Source organism: Piliocolobus tephrosceles, chromosome 18, assembly GCF_002776525.5.
Source record: "Piliocolobus tephrosceles isolate RC106 chromosome 18, ASM277652v3, whole genome shotgun sequence".
Lineage (NCBI taxonomy): Eukaryota > Metazoa > Chordata > Mammalia > Primates > Cercopithecidae > Piliocolobus > Piliocolobus tephrosceles.
Genome location: NC_045451.1, coordinates 60,783,542 through 60,797,217, shown reverse-complemented (window position 1 = coordinate 60,797,217; position 13,676 = coordinate 60,783,542). Strand labels below are relative to the sequence as shown.

At 44.0% G+C, this 13,676-nt stretch overlaps 1 protein-coding gene across 1 annotated transcript in view; it reads left to right on the top strand.

Annotated features, from left to right (window-relative positions):
* The first annotated feature begins 3,419 nt into the window (after window positions 1-3,419).
* Window positions 3,420-13,676, top strand: part of GREB1L (GREB1 like retinoic acid receptor coactivator) — a 301,032-nt gene continuing 290,775 nt past the window's right edge. The window contains exon 1 of the mRNA XM_026456017.1: window positions 3,420-3,570. The gene's annotated coding sequence lies outside the window, so the exon portion shown is untranslated. The remainder of the gene's footprint in view (window positions 3,571-13,676) is intronic.

Genomic DNA, 13,676 nt, shown 5'->3' with positions numbered 1-13,676 from the left:
GAAACCCTGTCTACTAAAAATAACAAAAATTCGCCGGGCATGGTGGTGCACACCTATAGTCCCAGCTACTTGGGAGGCTGAGGCAGGAGAATCGCTTGAACCTGGGAGGCAGAGGTTGCAGTGAGCCGAGTTCATGCCACTGCACTCTAGCCTGGGTGACAAGAGCGAAACTCTGTCTCAAAAAAAAAAAAAAGTGTTTCAGGTACTAATGCATCATCTTTTTTTTTTTTTTTTTTGAGATGTAGTCTCAGTCTGTCACCAGGCTGGAGTGCAGTGGTGTGATCTTGGTTCACTGCAACCTCTGCTTCCCAGGTTCAAGTGATTCTCCTGCCTCAGCCTCCCAAGTAGCTGGGACTACAGGTGTGCACCACCATGCCCAGCTAATTTTTGTACTTTCAGTAGAGTCCGGGTTTCACCATATTGGTCAGGATGGTCTCCATCTCTTGACCTCATGATCCGCCCGCCTGGGCCTCCCAAAGTGCTGTGATTACAGGCGTGACCCACCACACCTCGCCTAATGCACCATCTGAATCCACATAGCCCCTCCCTGAATTCTATACTATTATGATGGAGTCAAGTAGCTTGGTCAGGTTTACATAACAGGTAAATCTTAGAGCCAGGATTCAAAACTATGGGACCTGTCTTTAGAATATTCACTCTGAACCCTATCATCTTTTATAATTATGGAGGTCTCCTGGGCATAATGAGGGACATAGAAATCCCAAAGGGAAGGCAAGGCATATAAACGAATTCAGGACAAAGAAGTGTGAAATGTTTTTGTTTTTTTTAGGACAGAATTTTATTCTTGTTGCCCAGGCTGGAGTGCAATAGTGCAATCTTGGCTCGCTCCAAGCTCCACCTCCAGGACTCAAGCGATTCTCCTGCCTCAGCCTCCCAAGTAGCTGCGATTGCAGGTGTGCACCACCAACACCTAGCTAATTTTGCATTTTTAGTAGAGATGGGGTTTCACCATGTTGGTCAGGCTGGTCTCGAACTCCTGACCTCAAGTGTTCCACCTGCCTCGGCCTCCAAAGGGCTGGGATTACAGGTGTGAGCCACTGCACCTGGCTGGGAGTTTGTTATCTAATGAAGATGACAGTGAACTCTTTTCAATATACAAGGATATATAGATTACTCTCACTTTTACCTTTATTAGGGACTTGCCTTGTTTACTGATAAATCACCACTACTACTGGTATATTATGCCATCTAACTCACAGTAGGTTCTCAATATCTGTTGAATGGAAGAAGAATGAATACCAGAGTCCTGTAATATTAGACTAAGGTCCTTTAGAGACTGCCAGATTTGCTTTCACATTTTTAGGGTCTAGTGTACTTGGCGCTCAACAAATGACCCTTGAACTAAACAGAGAGAAAACTGCACTGGTGGTTTTACTTTAAAGCTGCTCATCTTTCAGTTTCCTTATCTTTAAATTGGAAGGTGTTCTGCTTCTGCCCAACCCCTACACACTCTACAGACGTAGACCTTGTGATGGGTTGAATTTTCCAAAAGATTCTCACCTGCTTTAACTTCCTATGACCTTAGTTTATATTCACCAGGTGAACTTGCAATTTCAGGTTTCTACAGTACTGTCTTTTCCACGTGTATGGCCAGTTCTCCTGATGAGTTTACTAAGTGACTTTGGATTCTTTTCAACTATTGCTAATTATCTGCACCTTTCTGTTGTAGTTATTTTAAAGCCCACGCGCGCGCGCACACACACACACACACACACACACACTCACACTTGAGTCGGGGTCTCTCTCACTCTGTCACCCAGGCTAAAAGCGCTGGGAATACAGACGAGCCACCGCGTGGGGCCAAAAACATACAGATTTTATTTACTAAACCTGTATTGTGTGCATGACCCAGAATTGTGAGAGTACAGCAATGACTGAGAAAGCCATGTTTCCCACCCTTGTGGCACTTAACAATGTTTCTATGTGTTTTTAAAGGCCCAACAACAGGGATTCAATTGTAAATTAAAAATATTTCAGCTCCTTAACCCCATAAGGTACAAAACATGATTGAAAAAAAAGCTGTGTCTTCCGAGTGGAGGAGGGAAAGGACAAACCTGGAACAAATCATTGATCTTGTTAGTCACAGCTTAGCGATGCCTTGAGTTATTTTCCGGTGATTTCAGATTTCCAGTCCATTCCCTCTGCATGGATCAAAAGTGACAGGAAAGAAAAAAATGTATTTCGGATATGGCAAAAAAGAAAAATGCAGGACAAGCAAACAAAAGTACTGGGACATTGTATGAGAACTACTTTAATTGACAATGTCTTTAAATGGTACCTAACACTTGACAGTGATTCCACCCCACCCGGGCCTGGGCACCACGGCTGCCTCCCCACTCCCACGCACACGGGGAGCTCTCCGGGGCTGTACTGCACCAAAGGCACTCAAAATACGTCAGCCTTTCCTTACCTAGATTCTTCCACCACATCTAGCATGGAGCTGCTGCTTCCAGAGGTGTAGTCGCCTGTGGCAACAATTAGTTTTAAAAATGGAGCTGCATCTCTAACAACAAAAGTCGCCAGCTCTGAAAAGTGGAGCGAAATCTCTCTACCGGGACGCAGCATCTCTCGAGAACCTTTTGCCCGCAGCAAGGCTGAGAACATTTTCCCCGCAGTCAAGGCCCAGGGCCAGCTGGACGCCGCTGCCCTGGGGTGGAGCCGTCCCCGTGGTCCCGGGAGGCTCCCGACGAGCAGGAGCCCGGGGCCGCAGGGCGTGCTACAGGAGGTGCAAAAGTCGGCTTGGGCCGGAGCTCCCGGGTTTGTTTGGTTTTGTCCGCTCCCTGCCCCCACCCTACCCGCTTTATGCAAAAGGCCAAGGGTTTCCGAGCCACCACTGCCCAGCCCGAGTTCACGCTTGGGGCTCTTCAGCCGCCGTCCAGTGAACAGAGAAAGCAATCGCGCAGAGGCGAGAGCACGCTGAATGAACGCGGGCTCCGGGGGAAAGAATTTCCTCCTGACTTCGCGCGTCAGCACACTGGGGTGCAGCCCTCTTTCACAGAAGACCCCCCCCCCGCACAACCCCCTGTACACCCCCACCTCCGCACTCCACAGGGACCGCGCGTTCGTCTGTGCGGCGGGGTTTGGGAATGGAGGCGTGAGGACCGCGCACCGAGGGCTCCGCAAGCCGGGCGGGGGGCGTCGTTGGAGGGGGTGGGGGAGAAATGCGCGCCCACCACTCTCTCGGAGGGCGAGGGACCCCCAAAAGCCACTCGCGGGCGCCGAGGCAGCGGGAAGGCGAGAGGCCGGGCGGGGGGAGGGGGCGTGGGGGTCCCAGCCGCGGAGGCCAGGGCCGGCGGGAGGGGCAGCACCTGAGGAATCCGCCTCCGGCTGCGGCGGCCGCCGCCTCGCTCCGCCCCGGGGAACTGAGCGCGCGGACCGCGCGCCTGCCAGAGAGACGCCAGCCGCCGGCGGCGCTAGCACCTCGGAGGCGGGCGACCGGAGCAGCGGAGCGCAGCGCGGCGCAGGGAACCGCACTGGGGGTGGGGAGACCAGCCTGGCCGAGCCGAGGGCCACCCCCGGTCCTCTGCCCTCGCGCCCCGCCAGGGCCAGGTGAGCGGCCGCGGGGACTCCGGGGCGCGGGCGGGAGGTGAGAGGTCGCGAACCGGGCGCGGGAGCTCGCCTGTGACCGGCAGGAGCTGCCCTTTGGCGGGCTGGACGCCCTGGCCGCGCGGGGAAGCGCCGCGGCGGACTTTTCCGTAGGGATGGGAAGCGCAGCGGGGGTGTGAGCGGAGCGCGTGCGGGTGGCGAGGGAGCGCCAGTGCCAGCCTGGGGGCCGCGCCCGCCCTCCCTGCCGCCTCGCGTCGCCCACCGAAGGGACCCGGCCGTGCTGTCCGCGCCCAGAGGCCGAAGGCCTGTCACTGGGCTCTACTCGCTGCCTTTGTGGCGGGAGCGAGGCGGCCCGGGGGTGGGACGAGGGAGCTGCGGCGCGCCGAGCAGCGCGGGGGGCCCCGGGCGGAGGCGGCGAGGGGGCGCCCGGTCCGTCTCCCGAGCCCAGGGGCAGTGAGGGGGTGCCGGGCAGGCGGGCGGGCGACAGGTAGGGCGCCGCGGAGGTGGCGGGGAGAGGATGGATGGCGCTCAGCCTGGGAAAGTTGAGAGCGTCCAGAGGTGGCTGGGCGCTCGCTCGGTGTCTGTGGGTTTTTTTCCTCCACACCAAATGTCACTTCGTCACAAGCGGGCGCGCGTGTCTTCCGGCCAGCATGTCCATTTTTCTGTGCATGACTGAGGACCACTCGTATTCCGAATGAGACACAAAGAGTTGTGTTGACAGCTGACCCTGACACAAGCAGACAGCGAGTGAGGTGCGCCCTGGCCGGGGAGGGTGAGGGAGACTCGTTAAAGGAAATCCATTCCCGCCGTCCCTCTTCCCAGCTCCATTAAAAGGAAATTACATGTGGAGATTCAGTGCGTGGGGTTTCTCAGTTACGTGAGTCCAAGGAACGTCCCCAAACGCGACTCATCTGCCCGGAACAGCCGCTACCTCTAACCGAGGCTGCGGGTCCTGGAGAAACTCCTCAGGCTTGCCCCTTTCTCTGGTGAACGTGACGGTTCCAAGGTCCTTATTCTCCCCACCCGCCCCTCTGGCCCTGGCTGAGAAGATAGAAACCACATTTTAATTTTTGCTTTTCATACCGTAAGGTGTTTTTTTTTTTTTTTGTCCCCCGCGCTCCCCGTCCCGCCTCGAGGCGGGAATCCCTGCTTAACTCACATTTTTAAACCTAGCCATTTAAATACAGGGAAGAGCTTTCCCACAGAAGGTGTTTGAACTCAGTCCCCCTTAATAAAACCTCTCATTCATCTATATGTTTTTAGACTTTAAATCCTGGAATTCTGCTTTTGAGTGTTGTGACTGTGGTGTTTCTTTGCTGAAATTTTCTGGGAGGTTTTATGAATGATACTGAAAAAAGAAAAAAATTAGTTGAGTATATAGTAATACAATTACATGCATATAGGTATGTATTTCAAGAGGAAATGTTTAATGAATGAATATTGAAAAGTAATATAAGTAGGGTAAAACATTTCAAACAACAGTGAAGAGTATACAGTGTAAATTAAGCCCTCTCTCCTCCCCTCCATACAAGCCTTCATCTTTCTCAGAGGCAGCCACTGTTGAACATTTTTTGTATATCTTTCCGTAAGTCTATTAAAATGGAATTACATTATAGATTGATATATACAAGAGATTGAATATAAGACTGAACTATGTATTCGTGGTGATGACTATTAATACCCACTCATGATGATGTGAGATTATTTAGCCAAATGTGGACAATTATTACCTTGAATATCAATTAGAGGGCTAAAAATCTTAGAATAGTATGCAGTGGAAAGCAAAACTATTAAACTAATATCTTCTCCCGCACACACACCAGTTTCCCTACACTGGTTTTTGAGATCTTTGTTGAATTTTTCCTCCATTTTGTAATTCTTTATGAAGTAGTGAATGAGAACTGTAATAGTTTACTTTGTCTACTGCAGTGTGTATCTGAAAACACTGAAAGGACGTGTATATACTCCCATTGACATGACATAATATAAAGATGTTAGTGGTAAAGGATAAATACGAAGGCCAAATTTAAGATGTTGGGTTGCATCTCTTAATTCTGGGCCTGGATTTGCCACAAACCCGCCACACAACGTAACTTTTTTTGGAGATGCGTTGTTTCCCACTCAAATAAAGGAATTGAACTAATTGATTTTTAAGGGTCCTTCGAGCTCCAGAGTTCTGTGATTAAAATAGTTGTCCTAAAACTGGCTAAAGATAACCCTTGGACTGTGGATGTTAGAGAGTGGGGTGACAAAAAACATTCCTGAATGGTGGATTCATAAAGAGGAAGTTAGAGATGTTTAAACTGTATTCCTGCTCTTATGAGTTTGATGTCATAGGAGAACAGCTACTCTCCTTACCCACAGAATGTGTGTTTACGTTGCTGATAGAGGCCAAACGCCGGGCTCAGGGCCTCTGCATGTCACCTTGTGTAGCTAAGGAGAGTGAATTCCCACAGCTCACGGTGCCTTTTTGAGGAAAATTACTCTTACCAAACTCTTCTTTTTGGTAAAGTGGAAGTAAACTTTACCTACTTGAAAGAGACTTGACATAATTAATACTTTTCTGAAGTGTTTGGATTATGAACATTCCGTATAGCTAAGATATTTTAGTTACTTGATAAATATTCACTTAGGGAGTATGTTCTTATTAGGGAACTTCTAATTTGTAAAGTACCTGCAGCCTTTGGGCTAATGATGGGGACAGGAGTTGAGGAGTGATTGTAAAGTTGTGAAAGTAAAAATAATTAGCTGATTTTAGTCGCTATGTATGGTCTAAATTAAGGGATTTCAAAGGTACACTGTAAGCGGTGATTGCAAAAAGTGTTGATGTTAAGATAGAGATCTCATACTGAAAGCTAAAACTTTCTAAAAGCACCGCCGGTGAAACATATGTAGTTATTTTGAATAAGTCTAATATAAACGAATTATAAATTCACTTTAGGAGTAGTTTGGGATCCTAAGAATAAGAACTAGAAGAATATATTTGTAAGGGTACTTAGAGTAATATTGATTAACAAAGCTGACAGAAACAAAAGAAAATTCAATATCAGTAGTGAAATTCCTCAAAAAGGTAATAGTTTTTTTTCCAGCACCCTTCCCAATCTTATCATATGAATGTTTTTTGTATTGCAGATAATTTTCACCCTGATTTTTTATAAACATTTTTTCGGTAGCTTACTTCCCATTATTTATAATAATTTTATAAAAGTTTATGCAATGGACGTTCATTATTAACTTAAACCTTTTTATTTTTGATTTTCCAGCGTAAAAAACATAATGCCTATTATTATTGTTATTATTATTATTTTTTGAGACGGAGTCTCGCTCTGTTGCCCAGACTGGAGTGCAGTGGCGCAGTCTCCACTTGCTGCAAGCTCCACCACCTGGGTTCATGCCATTCTTCTGCCTCAGCTTCCTGAGCAGCTGTGACTACAGGCACCCACCACCACACCCGGCTAATTTTTTGTATTTTTAATAGAGATGGGGTTTCACTGTGTTAGCCAGGATGGTCTGGATCTCCTGACCTAGTGATCTGCCCGCCTCAGCCTCCCAAAGTGCTGGGATTACAGGCATGAGCTACCATGCCCTGCCTATAATGCCTATTCTTATACAAGTAACTTTATTTCTTTTCTTCTTTTTCCCTTAACTTCCTTAGGATCGTTTTTTTCTGGAGGGATAGTATAATGTAGTTGTAAGTGGGTGGGTTTTAAAATTAGAGGTTCTAGGTTTAAACCTAGCTCCATTACTCATTGGCAATATTGGACAAGTAATTTATTTTCTCAGAACTTTAGCTTACTAAGTTGTAAAATGGGTGATACTAATAGTTCTTTAAAGTTAAGATAAAAAGTAATAACACATGAAACACATAAATGTTAGCTCTTATTTTTATTAGGAAATTTCTAGATTTACAGTAATTTCCACATTACTTTCTAAAAGGACTATATAAATTTATACTGTCATTAACAATCTATGTGTGTGCTTATGTTAAAACATATTTTTGTTACTAATTTGATCAGTGTAACATTTTATACCTTTCTTTTGATTTGCATTTCTTTGGTCTTATACAAAGTGAGGGATCGTTTTTTCTGCCATATTGCTGTTTTCCAAATTGAGTGATGGAAGTTTCATTACCTCAGTCAGTTTGAGCTGGACCAGAAGGAGTGGACATATAGGAGTGGTCAGTTACACCACTGATGAATAGTGAACCAAATTTTCCAGTAGACTTTTTTCAAACTAATTGTAGTTTTCTTGTATTTTCAGTCTGTGGTAATATTTATTAGCTATTACTATTATTATTTTGACTCTTAAAAAAGTAGCTGTTAACTAAGATATAAACAATAAGTAAAAATGCAAGCTTCCTTGAAGAGCTGTTTTATGGTTAGTATTATTTTGATCACAGTTTGCTGGAATTTTACTAGGAATGCTTCTCAAAACTCGAGGAAAACTCAGAAAATGTATGATCTCCAATCATGTTATCTTTTGGCTACAAATGGATAATGAAGTTATGCCCACTGACTTGAGTTCTTACATAGTCAAGGTAATTTAGACTACAAAACACATGCCCTTGTGAGTTCTGGAGTTCCAGCAGCCCTGATGTTTTTGGCAAATACACACCCAACATGGATAACAGCAGCTCTTTGTGTTGTTGAGCCTCAGGAGGGCTCCCTATTGTGTATGCTTTCTTCCCTCCCATTCTTGACTGACTGGTGATAGCAACTCCTTCAAGTCCAGATGTGGAGTCCCACAGTGATTCTTCTTTTCTACCCAACTCTGTATTTGCCCCTACCACCCCACCCTTCAGTGCAGTTGTTTTTGACCTGTCTATGATGTAGAGAATTCACTCTCTCTTCAAGGTTGTGGTTTCAGATTTTATTTTTATTTTTCCCTATGCTTTGAGTATCTTTAGCAGTCCCTACAGTAGGGACTGTAGCCATGTTAGCATAGATTAACACATAATCACTTGATAAATGTTGGTTGCTGTGAACTATATCTTGTATTGTCTTCTCTGTTCCTGGTCATAGTTCTATTTTTATGGTGCCAGTCTGCAGAAGCAAGCACCAGTTGTGTCCTGTATTCCGGTGTTTGCCTATATTACCAAGGTTAGGAGTTAGGAGGAGACCTGCTTGTTATGGCTCTTCCAACTTTTTGTTTGCTTAGGAGACTTTCTTAACTCCTGTGCTTTACTTTTCTTCTGTAAAATGGGATTAACAATTACTGCTCTAATTACCAACCTTCTGGATAGGTTTATTTTGAAGATAAAATGAAATAATAAATGTAGACATATTTTAGAAAAAAGGAGCTACAAATTTATATTATGTTGTCAAAATTACATATTGTCACTGCCCTTCTAGGAGTGGCCATATCTTTTGAGAAAACCCCATCTTGACGTAGAGTTGCACTTAGAGCTTGAGGTTACATGCAGATTCTTGGGGTCCACTCTGACCTGTTGAATCAGAAATTCTGAGGATGAGGCCTACCAATCTGCATTTTAACAACCCTTCTGATACTAAACCACCGTTCTAGGGAGTAAGAAACTTCTGCACCGGATAAAAACGTATTCTCCTAATAGTTAAATGTTAGTTATAAAATAATCCGGAAATATCATAAATCATTTTTGCATGCTAACCATGGAATGAAAATTAGCTATTATTATTAGCTGCTGTTTGTCTTTTAATCTCTCAAAATTTAATTCAGGTAGGAATTGTAAACTCAGATGCATGGAAGCAGTAAATATGAGTTGTGAAGCAAGGCACTTGTAAAGTAATAGAGGTGATGAGTTTTGGTGGAAAAGAAAGTCTGAGGGTGGCAGAGTTTCTAAGGCTCCACTGATGGTTGCCTTTTGGGGTTGTGGGTCACTGTTGCTAGGCCATTTGATTTTTCACGTGAAGCTAGTTCACATTTGTATGTGAATTTACATGTTGGCAATACATTTTAAAGAAAACACATGGACCTGATGATCTGGAAGCCAGATAACTTCCAGCCCCTGAGTTAAATAATATGGGTGAACATATTTGCATTTGAATGAGTGTGATGATGGAAGAAACCATCCCATTCAACATTATTAATAATCAAATGTATATTAAAATCACACTTTAACTTTCAGATTACAAAGATTCAGTAGATTGATAAAATCTAATGTTGGCAATTGGATAAAGAAATCGTTGTTCTTATACTAAGACTGATGGCAAATGATTACAACTTTTCTGGGGAGTAATTTGGCATCATGTTTCAAGACTTTAAATGTCTATACCTGCCCTGTCCAATATGGTAGCCACTAGCCACATGTGGCTATTTAAATATAAATTAATTAACGTTATATACAACCAGAGATTCAGTCTCTCAGTTATACTGGTTACATTTCAAGCACTCAATAGTTGCTCATGGCTGGTGGCTGCCACGTTGGACTGTGTATAGAACATTTCCATCACTGGAGAAAGTTCTGTTGGACAGTGCTGGTCCAAACTCTTTGATTTGGAAATTTCCCTTTTTGGAATTTGTTAGAGAAAAACAGGCCAGGCACGGTGGCTGACACCTGTAATCCCAGCACTTTGGGAGGCTGAGGTGGGCGGATCACGAGGTCAGGAGATCAAGACCATCCTGGCTAACATGGTGAAACCCCGTCTCCACTAAAAATACAAAAAGGTAGGCGGGCGTGGTGGCAGGCACCTGTAGTCCGAGCTACTCAGAAGGCTGAAGCAGGAGAATGGCGTGAACCCAGGAGGCGGAGCATGCAGTGAGCCCAGATCATGGCACTACACTCCAGCCTGGGCAACAGAGCAAGACTGCCTCAAAAAAAAAAAAAAAAAAAAAAAGGAAAAACAATTAGACAAATGCACAAAGACATATAGCAAAAATATTTCAAGTAAAAAAGTTAGAAACCACCTAAACACCATGTTATTAAAAATCAAGCTGTAGTAAATATCTATGAAAATAGTGTTACGTATGTTGTGAAACTATTTCTATTGTAGAATCTTTTATTTTGGTAGATAGCTTAGTTACAAGGGGTTTGGGGATCACTTTTTCTTTTGTCACAAACACACGAGTATGACGGAGCTTTCCCTTTTTAGCCTACAGCTCTTATAGTAGGATAGGTTGACTTTTACTAAAACATGAGCAGAGGCACTTGAGAACTCTCTAAATAACATCCGTATCAGCTGGATTCTTGTTAGATATTCAGAATCTCAGGCCCCATCCCGAGCCTACTGAATCAGAATCTCTGACAGGACCCAGGAATCTTTATTAACAAACTGTCTGCTTACTAGTGGTATCTGCCTTCTATCACTGAATTGCTCGAACTTCAGTTGTTTTATCTTGGCCAAATTAAATTTGACCTCTATCCAGGTACTGTTCTAGGTGCTGGGGATGCTGCAGGGAAGAAAAGTGACAGATACCCAGCCGGGTGTGGTGGCTCATGCCTGTGATTCCAGCACTTTGGGAGACCAAGGTGGGTGGATCACCTGAGGTCAGGAGTTTGAGACCAGCCTGGCCAACATGGTGAAACCCTGTCTGCACTAAAAAAAAATACAGAATTAGCCGAGCATGGTGGTGCATGCCTGTAATCCCAGACACTTGGGAGGCTGAGGCAGGAGAATCACTTGAACCCTGGAGGCGGAGGTTGCGGTGAGCTGAGATTGCGTCATTACACTGCAGCCTGGCAACAAGAGCAAAATTCCATCTTAAAAAAAAAAAAGAGAAAAGAAAGGGACAAATATCCCTGTTCTCAGGAGAATCAAACAATAAACAAAAGAAATGGAGGAAAATACGATGTTTTTTAGATAGTGAGAAGTGCAAGACAGAAAAGTAGAGCAGAAAGGGAATTAGAAAGTAAGCTGGAGGTTGCGATTTTCCACAGGTGTCACTGAGAAGTGACCTGAGTGAAGACACAAAGAACTAAGCCGTTGGAAAGATTAGGGGAAGAGGGTTTCAGCTGGTTGTTAGAGGGGCAACTAGGAGGCCTGGGAGCTGATGGGGAGAGGCAAGTGAGGGAGCTAATGGGGGATTAGGTCAGAGAGGTAATCTACATCTTTTTACTTCAAATTCTTCTCTCTAGTGCACCACACTCTCAGATTCTTTGATTAATCAGTTTGTAAAGAGATAAAACATCCTGAAATTTGCTGTTCTTCAACATGATCTGTCAGTTCCTCCTGCCACATTTGCTTGGGGTACTTGTTAAATACGGATTATTGATCACTAGACCTACTAATAAGAATTTCTAGGGTGGGACCCATGAATGTGCATTTAAAAAAATTTTTCTGGCTGGGCGCGGTGGCTCAAGCCTGTAATCCCAGCACTTTGGGAGGCCGAGACGGGCAGATCACGAGGTCAGGAGATCGAGACCATCCTGGCTAACATGGTGAAACCCCATCTCTACTAAAAATACAAAAAAAAAAAAAAAAAAAAAAAACTAGCCGGGTGAGGTGGCGGGCACCTGTAGTCCCAGCTACTCGGGAGGCTGAGGCAGGAGAATGGCGTAAACCCAGAAGGCGGAGCTTGCAGTGAGCCGAGATCCGGCCACTGCACTCCAGCCCAGGCGACACAGCAAGACTCCGTCAAAAAATAAATAAATAAATAAATTTCTGCCGTAGTCAGAGAATGAATGTGCATTTTAAGTATCTTCCTAGGTAGTTTTTATGGACACAGGTCTTAGCACTACTACTAAAATGTATCATTCCGTAATTTTAGTAATTTTTAGAGTAGATGCACTTAAAGTTGTCACTTCTGCCTGTATAGGTTACATTGTGAAGAGAAGGTGTAATTGGTATAATATCTCTCTGAAGGTGTAATTGGTATAATATCTCTGTATTTTTAAACCAATTTAAATGGATACTAATATAAGTTAACATGTATATCTTTTTGGGGTATTCAGGGAACGCTGAGGCTGTTATCATAATTTGTATCCACATCAGAGGATGGGGGAACCTTTTCACTTGAGAGTTCTGCCTCTCACCCATACAGTCTGTTCTGTTTTTTGGAAAAGGCACATTTATATCTCTTTGTTTTTTTCTCATGTTTTCTTTCTTTTCCTCTTGTTTCCTTTCTTCTTCCTTTTCTCTTCTTGAAATCTAACCACACTAAGTCAAACATCATCAACATTTTGGTAGCCATTCTTTTCTGCATCTCTATGCATATTTATATATAATCAATATAAATATTCTTACATAAATAGGATCATGTTATACTTTTTTTAAGAACTTGTAGGCCAGGCACAGTGGGTCATGTCTGTAATCCTAGTGCTTTGGGAGGCTAGAGTGGGAGGCAGATCACTTGAAGCCAGGAGTTCGAGACCAGCCTGGGTAATGTAATGAGGCTCTATCTCTAAAAACAAACAAACGAAAACTGTAGTTACTTTTTTAAAAATTTGAGGGCTGTCTTTTCCCTTTCCCCTTTTCACTTCAACAATGTCACTGATCTATTTATGTTGTTATAACTTTTTCCATGATCATGTACCCTTATATATATTTTAGTACCGTATATGTACTATCATATCTAATTTTCACCTAATATTCAATAAAACACGAGGAATATAACTCTAAGTTAACTGGTATAGATTGTCTTTATTTTAAATTATTATACAATATCCTATAAAAATAATCTATAGCATATGTATTCCACAATTAAACAACCATTACTTCATTGAAGGGCATTTATTTAAGCTAAGCAACAAACAAGAGCTATATATTAAAAGATAGACATGTGATAACACAATTTAAAAACAGTTTTGTAAAGTAAAAAAGAACCATAAATAAATACCATGGACATGTGATAGATGGGGGAAAAAATCTGTACCATATGCAAATAAAAGATCACCATCTTGGCTGGGTACAGTGGCTTATACCTGTAATCTCAGTACTTTGGAAGGCCAAGGTGGGCAGATCACAAAGTCAGGAGTACAAGACCAGCCTGAACAACATGGTGAAACCCCATCTCTTCTAAAAATATAAAAATTAGCCGGGCGTGGTGGCGCATGTCTGTAATCCCAGCCACTCAGGAGGCTGAGGTAGGAGTGATGGTTGAACCAAGGAGGCGGAGGTTGCAGTGAGCCGGGATAGCTCACTAGCCTGGGAGGCTCTCTAGCCTGGGAGGCAGAGCGAGACTCTCTAGCCTGGGAG